Genomic DNA, 13,417 nt, shown 5'->3' with positions numbered 1-13,417 from the left:
AAGATGCGTGCTAGACCAACAGGACCTGAAGCACGTGACTGCTGGGTGCGTGGCCTAAACTCCAGAGAGCTAGGAGCTGCAGAAAAACTCCTAGCAGGGTAACTACGGGATGCAGTTACCAAGGGGCATAGACAGAGACGTAAACAGAACAGGCCAGGGTCAAAGCACGAGATAGCATGACAGTACTAAAGGATTAGACAGAACGGATAGTCAGGACGTAGCAGCAGTCAGAAACCAGAGAAGCAGATACACAGTACAGAATCAAGAGACAAACTCACAACAGGGGACAGAACCAGGTCAGAACCATATAAGTAAGCTAGAAGACAATCAGAAGGCACAGGCACACAGGGGTCACCACACTCGGCCAAAGGCAAAAGTATAACTGATGGGGATTGGAGTTTCCCAGGGCTATAAGAAGCTCTCCTTGAACCAAAGAGAGGCCACAATAATTAACCCCAGGCGTGCAGGTCAGAATCTGCACTGGGATCAAGACATTAACCCCTGATGTGCAGGTCAAAACCTGCACTGGGTTCATGACAGAATTTATCTGCAATCATGACATTAAAATGCATATTACTGGTATGACTTTCATAGGCACTAAGTCCCCTTCATAAATTTTTAAGTAGCTGAGTTTTAATTTTGAGTGTGACAGACTCCCAGTAAAAAAATCAATTCCTAATGTTTGATCCACTGTATGTTTATTGACCCTTCTTTGTAATTGTTGTAAAATACACCTTTTTACTTCTCAACCTCTCTGGATCCAGCATGACTTTCCTGAATTTGGAGAACTCTCTCAGGAGGGTCTTTATCCCAAGGACCTGTCAGGATCTTTAGGTCACATGACATTCTAAGGTCTTGTCTCTAGACAGTGGAGACAAAGAGCCGGACACGGGCTATGTGTTTTTAGATATAACAGAGCTTGTTTATACACTTACAACCCTCGATGACCTTTAATCCGGCATCCAGGCAGATTCCTGGGGATGCAATGCTTGGGCTGTCAGCTGTACTTTGACAGACCATTAATATATTTTTCCTCTGTGAGCCGTGTTCACTACTGAATGCTGAAGCACGTGCAATGAAAGATTACGTCCTGACATCAGTGCCAGCTCCAGGATGTCCTTTGTGGGCAGAGTTAGTGCACAAGTAGTACGGCCAAAAAAGGATGGTATAAATATTTAAATGGCCCTTGGCAGAAAAAACTCTTCTCTTCTCACCCCTGCTGTAGAGGAATCATATTGTCTGGAAGGCTCAGTAGAGGAGGTCTGTTGGGGTCATCAGATTAGGTGGGCAAGAATATACAGGGTGGGCCATTTATATGGATACACCTAAATAAAATGGAAATGGTTGGTGACCCAGATTGGCGCGCTGAATTTGCAGAATGGGCAAAACAAAAATTGGAACAGGACCCTCAGTTTACACAGAACATTATGTTCAGTGATGAGGCAAACTTTTTGGGTGGGCCATTTATATGGATACACCTAAATAAAATGGGAATGGTGACAATTTTCTTGCGTAGGGTGTCTTGCATTGAAATCTGCTGCAATGACCCGGGTACTGCGTTCACCAGACATCCACACAATTTCTATCCGCTGCGACATATCAATTATTATTATTATTATTTATTGTTATAGCGCCATTTATTCTATGGCGCTTTACATGTAAGGAGGGGTATACATAATAAAAACAAGTACAATAATGTTAAACAATACAAGTCATAACTGGTACAGGAGAAGAGAGGACCCTGCCCATGAAGGCTCACAATCTGCAAGGGATGGGTGAGAATACAGTAGACAAGGGTAGAGCTGGTCATGCAGCGGTTTGGTTGATTGGTGGTTACTGCAGGTTATAGGCTTGTCGGAAGAGGTGGGTCTTCAGGCTCTTTTTGAAGGTTTCGATGGTAGGTGAGAGTCTGATATGTTGTGGTAGAGAGTTCCATAGTAGGGGTGATGCGCGAGAGAAATCTTGTATGCGATTGTGGGAGGAGGAGATAAGAGGGGAGTAGAGAAGGAGATCTTGTGAGGATCGGAGGTTGCGTGCAGGAAAGTACCGGGAGATGAGGTCACAGATGTATGGAGGAGACAGGTTGTGGATGGCTTTGTATGTCATGGTTAGGGTTTTGTACAGGAGTCTCTGGGCAATGGGGAGCTAGTGAAGGGATTGACAGAGGGGAGAAGCTGGGGAATAGCGGGGGGACAGGTGGATTAGTCGGGCAGCAGAGTTTAGAATAGATTGGAGGGCTGCGAGAGTGTTTGAGGGGAGGCCACAGAGCAGGAGGTTGTAGTAGTCAAGGCGAGAGATGATGAGGGCATGGACTAGGGTTTTTGCAGATTTTTGGTTGAGGAATGAACGGATTCGTGAAATATTTTTGAGTTGAAGTCGGCAGGAAGTGGAAAGGGCTTGGATATGTGGTTTGAAGGAGGGATCAGCGTCAAGGATTACCCCAAGGCAGCGAGCTTGTGGGACTGGGGAGAGTGGGCAGCCATTTACTGTAATGGATAGGTTCGTTGGGGGGGTCACGTGAGATGGGGGAAAGATGATGAATTCTGATTTGTCCATGTTAAGTTTCAGAAATCTAGCGGAGAAGAAGGATGAAATAGAGGACAGACTTTGAGGGATTCTGGTTAGTAGGTAGGTGATATCTGGTCCAGAGATGTAGATCTGTGTGTCATCAGCATAGAGATGATAATGAAAGCCATGAGATTCTATGAGCTGTCCCAGGCCAAAGGTGTAAATGGAGAAGAGCAGGGGCCCTAGGACTGAACCTTGTGGGACTCCGACAGATAGGGGGCGAGGAGGTGGTGTGTGAGTGGGAGACGCTGAATGTTCAGTCTGTTAGGTATGATGAGATCCAGGATAGGGCCAGGTCTGTGATGCCAAGGGATGAGAGGATCTGTAATAATAGGGAATGGTCCACTGTGTCGAAGGCAGCCAACAGGTCCAGGAGGAGGAGGACAGAGTAGTGTTGCTTGCTTTTGGCGGTTAAGAGGTCATTGGTGTCCGTAGTAAGGGCAGCTTCAGTGGAGTGGTGTGACCGGAAGCCAGATTGTAAGCGGTCGACGAGGGAGCAAGAAGAGAGATGGGAGGACAGTTCAAGGTAGACGTGTTGTTCCAGTAGCTTGGAGGCATAGGGGAGAAGTGATATAGGGCGATAGGTAGATACAGAGGATGGGTCAAGAGAGGGCTTTTTAAGGATAGGTGTGATGGAGGCATGTTTAAAGCTTGAGGGGAAAACACCAGTTGTTAGTGATAGGTTGAAGAGATGGGTTAGGGTTGGGATGAAGACTGTGGTGAGGTTTGGTATGAAGTGGGATGGGATCGGGTCAAGTGCACAGGTGGTGAGATGTGATCTTGAGAGTAGAGTGGAGAGTCGATCTTCTGTAATGGTGGAGAAGTTGGTTTTGGAGGTGGAGGGCTGGGAAGTCAGGAGGAAGGGCTCTGGGGGTTGTTGACCAAAACTGTCTCTGATGTTATCAATCTTCTGCTTGAAAAATGAGGCAAAGTCTTCAGCTGAGATGAGTGGAGAGGGAGGAGGTGCTGGGGGATGGAGGAGAGAATTGAAGGTGTTGAGTAACTGTTTAGGGTTGTGAGACAGGGAGGATATGAGAGATGAGAAGTAGGTTTGTTTAGCTGTGGCGAGTGTAGTCTTGAAAGTAGTGAGGGACTGTTTGAATGCGATGAAGTGCTCGTTGGAGTGGGATCTTTCCCATCTGCGCTCAGCAGCCCTGGAAGCTCCCCTCAGTTCTTTGGTCAGGCTGGTGAGCCAGGACTGTCTGTTGATTTTGCGAGCTTTGGTATGTGTAAGTGGAGCATCAGATTCCAAAGCTACAGCTATTGTGGTGTTATATAGAGCAGCAGCGTCATCCGCATTGTGTAAGGAACTTATATCTGTGAGAGGGAGGAGGCTGTAAATAAAGAGAAACTTGTAAATAACTCATGAAAGAATAAAGTTATGCAAAATCCAAGCACACCATTGTTTTTCTTGTGAAACGCTCAATAAGTTTGATGTGTCACATGACCCTCTTCCCATTGAATAAATATAAAATTGGATCCAAAATGGCTGACTTCAAAATGGCCACCATGGTCACCACCCGTCTTGAAAAGTTTTCCCCCTCCCATATACTAATGTGCCACAAACAGGAAGTTGATATAATCAACCATTCCCATTTTGCTGCTCCAGGCAATTTAACCCCCTAAATGTTATGATCGCAGCATTTAGTGAGCAAGCAGAAGGAAAAAAGTTCCTCTTCCCTTGGATCAGAGACCCTGCAACATCATCGCGGGGTCCTGATCATTGCCATGGTGACATCCAGGTCACCAGACAGTAATAAGTTGGTTAGATCATGCACAGTTCATGATCTACAGTAAGTAACTTGTGTCTGCAGGCCTGCCAGGTTATAAGGTATAGCAATGCTCCTGCGTCCAGAATGACCTGACCTATAAAACAGTTCCACTAGTTAACCCCTTTAGTGAACATCGTAAAAAAAAAAAACGGGGCACAAAGCAATGCTTTAACATCTACCTCTGAACAAAAAGTGAATAAAACGTGAACAAAAAGACAAATGTAAACAAAAATAGTATAGCTGAAAATGTCATCTTGTCCTGCAAAAATCAAGCCATCATACAGCTCCATCATTAGAAAAATCTAAAAGTTATACCTCGCAGAAGGTAAAGCGATGCAAAAATAATTATACTATAAAAAAAATATATAAATGGGATATCTCTGTAATCGTACTGACCCAAAAAATAAAGCTGTCTTATCAATTTTACCATATGCAGAACGGCATAAAAAACCCAAAAAACAATTCCTGGATTGTTGCTTTTTGTTTATTATGCCTCTCAAAAATCAGAATAGAAAGCAATCTAATAATGTGATGAGCTAAAAATAAAACATATAAAAACATCAACTCGTCCAGCAAAAAGTAAATCCTCACATGACTCTGTCGGCTTTAATATGGAAAAATTATAGCTCTTAAAATATGGCGATTCAAAAACTAGCCTTTGAAAAAAAAACGTTTTGTTAGTGTGTGACAGCAGCCAAACAGAAAAATCCAATATAAATCTAGTAACTCTGTAATTGCACCAACCCGAAGTATAAAGTCGCCTAATCACTTATACCGCACGAAGAACGGCATAAAAAAATAAATAAAACCAATTCTTCAGCTACTGTTGATTTGTTCATTCTGCCTCCCAAGGATCGCAGTAAGGCTCCACACCCATTTATCCTGCGCTCTACGCTGAGCACTTACATCGGGGTTTCTATGTAAATCTCTGAAATAAGTGATTCAGACAAAATCACCAGCGGAAGATTCCCTATAATAAGGCAGTTTGGGACACTGCTGATGCTGTCTTGGCTGTGATTTGGCAGTGTCTGCCTTTTTTTTTAAAGTGCTGTTGGCCACAGTTTTATGCACCTTTAAAAAAAAGGGCCCCACTGAACAGAGGCCAGATGGAGTCCAGAGTAACTCTTCTGTCTCATTAAAGTGATGAATGGATCCCTGGGGAGATGTCATCTGTCATGATAATCAGAGATTTAGATGGAAACTTGTTGTGAGTTCATTTTCCCCTTCATCACTGAGGCCCGGGGAACTCCCTCTTCTGGTAAGGAAAGGTAGTGAGCCTGATTATCAGACACCTGAGACTAATGATGATGACTGGCTGAGTGGAGTCACAGACTGGATATAAGGCTGCCTCGCCCATTCTGCCCTGCGGGTGATTTCTCTTTGGACTTCTAGGACACCAGTCTGATTCCTGCTCTCCTAAAGCTAAGTTTTTTGCTTTGCCTGTTGCATTTGTGTTTAGTTTTTGTTTTCCTTTCTTTTCTGGATTCTGCCATTCCCTGCTGGGGTGAGCTGAATCTCCTTTTGCCTGTAGCTCTGTCTTCAGTATATGCCTGAGTACTGACATAGCTTTTTGAAGCCTAGCGTCTTCAGGGCCTTTTTCACTGTCAGTCAGTTGGCTCTTATTTTCATAGGGTTTTTCACGGATTGCAGACAGCAGCCTTCCTGTCCTTTTCTATATAGTTAGTTTGGGCCCCGTCTTTGCTCAGCCTATCTTTCTGTCTGTGTTTGTGTTTTCATCTTGCTTCACCGTCATTATTTGTGGGGGGCTGCCTATTGCTTTGGGGTCTGCTCTGGGGCAGTTTAGATTTCCCCTTTCTTTCTTTAGGCCTATTTATATCTCCGGCTGTGATCGAGGGGTCTAGGGTATCGTAGGAACCCCCACGGCTACTGCTAGTTGTGTTGATAAGTTCAGGGGTCTGCAATCCGATAGCTGCCAACTTCTCTGGTTTTCTGGACCTAGCTAGCATTTCTGTTTTTGCCTCCTACGGTGACTCAATCATAACAGAAACTCCAAAGTAAGTGCTCAGCATAGAGCACCGAATAAATGTGATCCCAAAGGTGCTAGTCATGGCGAAGGACTGCTGCATTAAGAAAGTGTCACTTCTCTGGTGCAGTGTGTGTGTTCTGTATTTCACTCACGTGGTAATCAGAGTCCTCCTCAGATTGCATGGTCCTGGTCTTTTGCAGCAACAAACAATAACTATCAGAGTCCAAGTTCAAATCAAGCATAACAACTTTACTTAGCTCATCCAATATAGATACAGACACCGCACAACAATCTTCATACAGGATGGACATTCTTTCCACTGAACTGTCCGTCGTTCTTCCTGTCACCATTTGCTTCCATAGCATATCCTTCGGTACCGCAGCTCCCTGAGTAGCCGGACTAGCTTGTTCCTGATGCTTCCAGTCCATTTTCCCCATCCTGGGCGAAAGTAAAGGATGCCTCCAATCCTTGTCAGACCATAGGTCTTGGACGTCACGGAAGTGTCCCATAAGCCTAGCCGCTGTTTCTCTCATGCTGCCCAAATCTGCTTGTGCTCGTATGTCTGTTCACCCATAGGGTCTGGAATCATGAGCCTCTGTCAATCACCTCACTGTTCCTCTTCAAATCCACAACTCACTATCTCGGAACACATTCTCCTCACCCTTTCTCTAGCTCCTACTACAAGCTAACATCCTATTGGCTTAACTATTTCTTATCGTAACTCAATCTAACCTCCTAAAGTAGAATGCCCCGCACTGTTCCAAAGCCTATATTACCCCTTACTAACACTGAATTTTACTCAATTACTATATCTCCCCATTTCTATCCCTAACCCATAAAGGTCTTTGGGGCAGCACGGGGGCTCAGTGGTTAGCGCTGCAGCCTTGCAGCGCTGGGGTCCTGGGTTCGAATCCCACCAAGGACAACATCTGCAAGGAGTTTGTATGTTTTCCCCGTGTTTGCGTGGGTTTCCTCCGGGTACTCCGGTTTCCTCCCACACTTCAAAGACATGCTGATAGGGAATTTAGATTGTGAGCCCCCATCGGGGACAGTGATGAAAATGTGTGCAAACTGTAAAGCGCTGCGGAATATGTTAGCGCTATATAAAAATAAAGATTATTATTATAAACAGCATCACATTACTTTAACATAAGTTCATTATCTATCGGGTTGATACACAGTAAAACAGTATAGCATGACACATTATATTACACTTAAAATGTACCCGTTTTATTAGGCAATCATGCAAAGGAATGCAGGGCATAAGCTAGCCCCCAGAACATACCTCGTTCTAAAACCATGGTCGTCCCCGACCATGCGGTATCATTAATAAACAACACTAATAAAAAACTCTCCTTTAAAACATGTGCTGCTTCCAACCTCCTAAGGATAAAATTCAGGTAAGGCAATATCACAAAACACTGTCCTTAAAGCAGTCACGCATTGTCCATTTTCACAAGGAGTTTCAGTCCTGTAATCCAGCAGGGGGTGTGCAATCATGCACACATAAACTTGGATGGGGAAAACAACAACATATCAACTTTCCAAAGGCGGACGCACTGACCATGCTGTTTTCAGGGCTCCTACCCTTAGGGATGCACAACAGTCCCATATCACCTTTTCAAGTGCAACAAGCACAACTTCCTATTTAAAGGGGCTGGACTCAGTCACTGTCCTGGCGGCTGTCATGGTATGCCGCTGCATACCCCTGCATGTTACCATAAGGGGTTCTGGAGGAAGATCCACTGACATCTGACACTCCACTCTCCCTCTGGACCCGCTCATCAGACACTGAGCTCTGTGCCCATGCTCCAGTGATCAGAGGTGACTCTGGCACTGCCTCCAGCACCACACTTTCCAGCGCCAAAGACCAGGGAGGGGTGGAGCTCGGCCATTCCCCATGCAGGAGATGGAGATTAGCTTGTGCCTGTTCCCTATCTTGGCGCTCTTGCAACTCAGTGTCATCCTCTGGGGCAACAAAGTGACCGCCACTGCGTAGTATCCCCGGTGCCCCCCTCCTTTATAAAGGTGACCCGGTCTCCTTCCCGCAGGGGCAGCCATTGTGCCTCCTTCCGGGCGATATATCTTCACCCATACCTCCTGCTCTCTCTTTTTTTTCTCCACCACCCCCGCTATCCAGGCTGCCTGCCCAGGGGATGAACAGGACCCTCCCCTTCCAGATATCAAGAAGAGGGGCCAAGGGATGGGACATCTGCAAACACAGACATGCGCTGCAGGGTCTGGAGTCAGGGGCCGCTCACCACCTGGCTCCGGTCATCCCGTTCCCGTTGCTCCGTTACCACTGCCGTGACCACCAGTCACCGTCCCAGCAGTTGCCGCCTCCGGCTTGGGGTGGCTCAATATGGGCTTTCCTGAATCAGCCTCCTCCAGCATGGGCTCCTCCGGGTCATGCTCCTTTGAGGCTGGCTCCTAAGGGTCGAACTCCTCCAAGGCAGGCTCCTCCATGGCAGCTTCCTCCAAACCGAGACTGCTCAGCTGCAGGACCTCCAGCTCCGGCACTTCCAGACTCATGCCTTCCTGCCCGGGCTCCTCCACCAGCTTACAAGGTCCCTTGAACTTCGGGGCACCACCACTTCCAGTTAGCGGCAGCATCTGGAGCCTGGCAGCCACCAGAATTGCTCCTCAACAGCCAAGGGGAACCGATCAAGGTCGTATCGCCTCTCGTATTCGGCCATCCCCCACATCCGTCCGGCGTAGGTCTTCTCCTGCATCTGCCACCACTTCCACTTGATACTGCCGACACTGCCACAACAATGGGTATATGAATATTCTATTGTCGCCGGTGCCGTGTCTCGCAATGGCACCGTACAGCCACACACGAGGTTGTCTTCTTCTGGGCTCCTTCCATTCCAGGGCGGAGCTGCCTCCGGTCGCTCCACCCATTCAGCATCGGACTCCTGCTCTTCAGGAATCTGCTGCAAAGGGTCAGGTTTCTTCTTCTTTTGTCACGTCCACCGCGGGAGAGCACCGCTTACAAGGAGATGCACCCTAGGCTCAGGCCACTGTCTCTGCCAGACGGATTATCTCCTCATTCTCGACTTAGGACGCCAACGATGGGCGGAACTATCGCCGGCCTCCACGCCGATATCTGCCATTTTAAAGTCTTTCACAGCTGCCATCTTCGCCATGCTGGGGGTTCCTCCGTTCTCTGTATGCAAGGAATCTTTATCCTGCTGACTACGCCAACCTGTAATGGGAGCCAAGGTGCTAGTCATGACAAGGGGCTGCTGTTTTGGCACCCACTGGCGCCCCACTGTATTAACAAAGTGTCCCTTTGTTGTAGTGTTTGTGCGCTGTATTTCACTCACTTCTTTCCCCTGAACTGTCCCTGGTTCTTCCTGTCACCATTTGTTTCCGTACCATATCCTTCGGTACCGCAGCTCCCTGAGTAGCCGGACTAGCTTGTTCCTGGTGCTCCTTGTCCATTTTCGCCATCCTGGGCAAAAGTAAAGGATGCTGCTGCCAATTCTTGTCAGACCGTTGGTCTTGGACTTCACGGAAGTGTCCCATAAGCCTAGACACTGTTTCTTTCATGCTGCCCAAATCTGCTCCTGTCAGTATGTCTGTCCACCCGTAGGGCCTGGATTCATGAGCGTGTGTCATAACACAGCTCTGGTCAATCACCTCACGGTTCCTCTTCCTATCCAAAACTCACTACCTCGGAACACATTCTCCTCACACTTTCTCTAGCTCCTCACACAAGCTAACATCCTATTGGTTTAACTATTTCTTATCTTAACTCAATCTAATCTCCTAATCTAGAGTGCCCCTGCTGTTACAAATCCTATATTACCCCTTACTAACACTGAATCTTACTCAATTACTATATCTAAACACTGGAGTGTCCTTAAAACTAATTTTGGCACTTCAAGCACAATGATACACACACTGGGGTAAAAGAGAATCACCAATTAACCCCAAAAGAAGCAAACCAACTGAACTTGTAAAAAAATAAAATTTTATTGGGTACCAAAATATTCTTATTTTTACAAAAATTACAGACTACATAATGATTTACTGATAGCATACCCCAACGGGGAAAATTGCACAGACCATCAGCCAGGGTAAATAATCCTTCTAATAGTAATGCATATATATAATATATAGTCTATAGACACACACCATAATGTATGAAAAAATGCAATTAATATTTCAAAAACCCTGCATAGCTTCTGGAATAAAACACAATACCAATACCATATCTTATCATTATAGCAACATAATAAGGGAGAAACAATCTGACCCAACCATCATTAAACGCCAATGCGGCATGAGCTTAAGTATATATAATATATAGTCATACACCATGATGTATGAAGAAATGCAATAAATATTTAAAAAGCCCTGCATAACTTCTGGAATAAAACATAATGCCGGTACCATATTTAGCTATTATAGCAGCAAAATAAGGGAGAAACAATCTAACCGTGCTATCATTAAGCTCCAGTGCGACATGTGCTTAAGTAGATTCGTAACACCCTAAAAATCAATGTCAAAAAAGCGATCTATCCAGTAGTTACCTTAAACCAAGATATGGTGATGTTTGTGATCCTGTGCAAAGATCCCCGTGCCCCGCCGCGCGTTTCGCCCTCTAGCTTCTTCCGGGGGCGTACCCAAGCAGAGTGGGACTTTTTTTATATCCACCTAAGGCCAATCAATAGGCTGGATCCACCATCATGTGACCCGACTAAAGTATTTGCCCATAATAACTTCCGGGAGTGCGCAGTGCGATATCCGACGTGAAAAAATAGTCTAAGTACTCAGAAGATATTGCGGCGCATGCGCCAGTTCAAAACACCCCGGAACAATGAAACTACTTCTTAACATGTGCTAAATGACCCACACGTTAAGTTATGTGGATCATTATGGCAGCGCTGTAGAAAGTACACGGAGTGCAGACCGTGCATGTGCACTATCTTCAAGTAACAGCTCATTACCGCTACAAAAGTATAGGTTGCAATTATAACAATAAAAATTAATTTATATCACATGCAAAAAGGGAATATTGTTAATTTGATATATTTAAGGTGCAAGTGCTCATATAAACGTATTACCCAAATAATATAATAAGTGCACGTGTCCAAGTATAAAATAATAAATCAATTTATTATTAATAAAAAAACATAATATTGATATATAATAATTAATACAGACAATAAATGTAAAGTGAAAATAAATAAAAATACAGATAATTATTTGTACAAATAAGCGAAAAGCTCATAATTATAGTGCCATATTAAAATAACTAAAAATATATGTTTTTTGGAAGTGCATTGAGCAGCAAGGTGGTGTACTGGTAAAAGGGCAAAAAAAAAAAAAAAAAAACAACTCTTTTAAATCTTCTTCCTGAGCGAGTGTGAACGAGCTGAGTGTGACCTGAGCGTAAGTGCGAACTGTGGTAAGTGTGTGACTTGAAATTCAGTGACTTTAGATTCAGGGAGTTTCCAAGGGAGGTCTTACTGAATTGCTGTTATATTAATACTTTTTTTTTTTTTTTTTTAATTTATTTTTGCTTATCTTATTGTCTGGTGCAATCCCCATTAGGATGTGCTCCACTATTGCCAATGCCATTCAGTGCACGTCTTGCCGCATGTATGAAATCCTTGAACAGCCGGTCGAGGGTGCATACTGCTGTGCAAGATGTGAGCACGTTGTGCACTTGGAAGCCCAGATACTGGATCTAAATGTGCAGCTGGCAACACTGAGATCCATAGACAATATGGAAAGGAGTCTTCTGCTCACTGAGCAGACGCTCAATGGGATAGATGAGAGGGGGATGCTAGGTTGGAGCTGCAGGACAATGAAGCAGCTAGCTGGGTGACAGTTAGAAGGCGGGATAGAGGGAAGAGCACCAGGGAGGCTAGTCCTGATCTGGCACACCCCAATAAGTTTGCTAAGTTGGCAGATGAGGGGAGTGTTAGTGCAGGAGTAGCACTGCTGCAGCAAGGCATGTCCTCTGAAAGCCGGAGGAGTGTCTGCTCCAGTAAGGGGGGAAATAGGAGAGCAGGGCAGGCCAGACAGGTTCTGGTAGTGGGAGACTCAATTATTAGGGGAACAGATAGGGCAATCTGTCACAAAGACAGGGATCGTCGAACGGTGTGCTGCCTACCTGGCGCTCGAGTCCAACACATCGCTGATCGGGTTGACAGATTACTGGGAGGGGCTGGAGAGGATCCAGCGGTCATGGTGCACATTGGCACAAATGACAAAGTTAGAGGTAGGTGGAAGGTCCTTAAAGATGATTTCAGGGAATTAGGCTGTAAGCTTAAAGCAAGGACCTCCAAGGTGGTATTTTCGGAAATACTTCCTGTACCACGTGCCACGCCAGAGAGGCAACGGGAGATTAGGGAGGTTAATAAGTGGCTCAGGAATTGGTGTAGGAAGGAGGGGTTTGGGTTCCTGCAGAACTGGGCCGACTTCTCAGTTGGCTACAGGTTCTACGCTAGGGACGGACTGCACCTCAATGGGGAGGGTGCAGCTGTGCTGGGGGAGAAAATGGCTAGAAGGTTGGAGGAGTGTTTAAACTAGGGACGGGGGGAGGGTATTCCTTTTATAGGAGGGGAAGACAGTGCAGATAGAGACCTGGGCACAAATAATGACATTGGGGGTGGAGGTGGCATGGGGGGTGGGGTTAGAACAGTTAATAATTTAAGAAAGAATAGAGGTACAGAGAGATACATAAAGTACATGTATACTAATGCCAGAAGTCTCGCCAACAAAATGGAGGAATTGGAGTTAATGTTGTTGGAACATAATTATGACATGGTGGGGATATCTGAGACATGGCTGGATGAGAGCCATGACTGGGCTGTTAATTTACAGGGCTATAGTCTGTTCAGAAATGACCGTACAAATAAGCGAGGGGGAGGCGTGTGTTTATATGTAAAATCATCCTTAAAACCCATCCTTCGTGATAATATATATGAATCTAATGAAAATGTAGAGTCCCTGTGGGTAGAGATAAGGGGAGGGGGGAAAAATAATAAATTACTGATAGGGGTTTGTTATAAATCTCCAAAAATAATGGAAGCTACAGAGAATATCCTCATAAAGCAAATAGATGAAGCAG

Source organism: Dendrobates tinctorius, unplaced genomic scaffold (genome assembly GCF_039654945.1).
Source record: "Dendrobates tinctorius isolate UK_male_01 unplaced genomic scaffold, ASM3965494v1 ptg000011l, whole genome shotgun sequence".
Lineage (NCBI taxonomy): Eukaryota > Metazoa > Chordata > Amphibia > Anura > Dendrobatidae > Dendrobates > Dendrobates tinctorius.
This window is presented reverse-complemented; position numbering follows the sequence as displayed.